Genomic DNA, 2,791 nt, shown 5'->3' with positions numbered 1-2,791 from the left:
CTTGTGGTGTAAGTAGGTGCGTCAACAGCCGGGATTGTGTCGTTCATATGGTGCCACACTTCTGGATGAGAATGGTGTGTGCCAAGCGTAAGTGAGCAAAAGCTTGAGTTTGGATAAGGATGAAAGTGGATAAAGATAAGCATGAAAGTGCATAAGGATAAGCTTTTTGATAATGCTTATTCACCACCTCGTGCTTGCATTAACTTGGGAGCTAAGTCTCCTCTCCCTATATAAAGCCACGAAATCCATCCTTAGTTATTAGCATCCAAACCAAAAATCTCACATTAGATACTTAGTTAGATCGTTAAGCTTTTAGAGGCAAGTCGGGTAGAAGTTGGTCGAATCAAGAGTCGTGGTCGGATTTTCGGTAAGTAAGTTCTGCCCTTAGTCTTTTATTTCTTAAGAATAATTTTCTAAGTTTTTAGTTTGATCCAAAGCTTAGATCCATCCTTGGAGAAAGCTAGTCGGATCGAGATCAATAGGCGGACAAGGCTAGAATGTCATTTTCTCGACGTTAAGGCCAAGGTGAGTACCGAAGCATGTGTAGTAGCACATGACTAGGATTTTATTTTTTGTATGAGTTTAGGATTTAGGTTGCATATTTATGCTTGTGCATGATAGTTAGATCTACGTTTCTATGTGAGATCGATTTGTTCGGCTTGTTTAGATCTAGGATCCTTGCTTGAACTATTTTCATTTTGTGAAGTTTGTGTGAGGTTTAGGAACTATACTTGTTCCTAGATCTATTTGTTGTTGTAAAGTTGCTTATGCAATTTTATGAGGTTAAGCTAGCGTTGGTATAGCCGTTATGCTGCTTGGTTGTTTATGGTCAATAATTAGTATTTATTGGCATGATAATCGAGCGTTGTGTGTGTTGTTGGTTAATTGCTTAGATTTATATTTGTTTGTTTGTTTGATTGATTGTTTGTTGTTAGTTAATCTTGTTGTTGCTTGATTTTGTCTATGTTAGTAGATCTTGTTGCGAGTAGTACTGAGATTACATTAGGCTCGTTGTAAGTAGTGTGGTGTTAGTCATTTCTATGGCTAGTGTGTGGCGAGGTAGTGATTGCCCCAACGGCTCGGAGCAGTTCGCTACCACCGCGCAGTACTTGAAGAAGTAGTAAATTTTGTTGTCAGCGAATACGTCTCTTGTACACGGCTTTCCGAAAAGGGATGTGATCCTTCTAGCCTTTGTGGCTAAGGGTCGGAAGACATTTCTTTGTGGGAAATCAGAGTCGCATTAACAGTAAAGGTCTCAAGGTTTGGCAGTGAGTAGTGTGATGGCTGTTGTGCCATGTTATTGGTAGTGTTAGCTAGCTTCCGTTGTGAATACTCTGTATGGAGTATGATTGCTTTTTTAAGCTTGATTGTGTGTTGTGTGCTTCATTGTTGTTTGGAGGATTCGGTTTGGGGTTGTTGATTGTTATATCCCAAACTCTACTTTTGTTTTTCAGGTAACCGTAGTTGGGAGACCTTTTGGGAAAGCACGAATGCTGGACACCGGTGTAGAGTTTGTTGCCTTTGTAAAACTAGATTTATTGTAATTGACTCGATTTGGGCATTAGGCTCTGGGATCCCAATCCTTTGTAAGTGTTTTCAACGATTTAAATTAATAAAATGATATTTTTTTATTAAAAGCCTTGTGTTCCACTCGATATTAGTCTTGTCCGGACTAACATAACTCGCGGACATGGTACGGGTTGAAAAGCCTTAGGCTATGTACGAGATAAATGATACCCGCGGATGCACTGTTGGATTTTCTAATAACCTCGGTTGGATTTTCTACGGGCACCACACGTGACGCGTCCGATTCGTTCTTAGTTCTAGAATGGTTTGGGGGTGTTACAGGTACCATACATCAAGCTGTTCAATAAGCGAGCACAGTATTCTCACCATTGCACGTTTGGATGCCTATGTTATCCGAACGCTTTGGCCACCTCCGAACACAAGCTTGTACCACGCGCCACTCCGTGTATCTTCTTGGGGTACCCAACCAACCAAAAGGGATACCGCTTCATGGGTATTGCTACCCAAAAAATTCTCTTGTCTCGTCATGTCACTTTCGATGAATCGGTGTTTCGTTTTTTGCTACTTTCCTCCGCCGCTTCTCCACCGGTTCCTTTGCCTAAACATATCCTTCCGTTGCCTCCCATTCCCCGGTTGACCATCCTGATAACAGGTTTTTCACCCAGGGTATCAATTCCCTATGCAGTTGTAGTACAAAGGGTTATCAATCCAAATGGTTGTTATGCTCGCAGATGAGATATGGTCAGAACTATGCAAGTCAAGCCAAGCAAAAATGGGGTTTGATCTAACAATCCTAAAATAATTAAAAGAGAATAAATAAACAAGAACCACACGACCTAAGCACTGGATGCAAGCATTCGAGTACATGATCGGGTGGAGTGATCGTGTAAACAAGAAGAGTATGAACAGCTCGATGGTGTACACGAAGCTGGTGATCGAGTACCAGTTCGGGTATAGGGTCGAGTTATGAATAAAAACGTAAACAATCAAGATGCGAAAGCTCCTAAGGATGGGGTAATCGACTCCTAAGTGTTCCTGACCAGTATGGATGTCCTACATGCCTCAAGCAAATATTCCCTAGACAATGAATCTCTAAAATCTTGTTAAAACACTCTCGTGATAGAAACAATCAACCTTGATCACTCCCCTACCCAACTCTCGTTGGAGAAACATGACCAAGCAGGCAATACAAACCGATTCATTATTGTCAATAAACTCCTTACACATCTAATCTCTTAGGCTAAGTGAGTAAATCTCTAGCATT

Source organism: Camelina sativa, chromosome 12, assembly GCF_000633955.1.
Source record: "Camelina sativa cultivar DH55 chromosome 12, Cs, whole genome shotgun sequence".
Taxonomy (NCBI): Eukaryota; Viridiplantae; Streptophyta; class Magnoliopsida; order Brassicales; family Brassicaceae; genus Camelina; species Camelina sativa.
The sequence above is the reverse complement of the archived record's forward strand: the minus strand, read 5'-3'. Positions refer to the sequence as shown.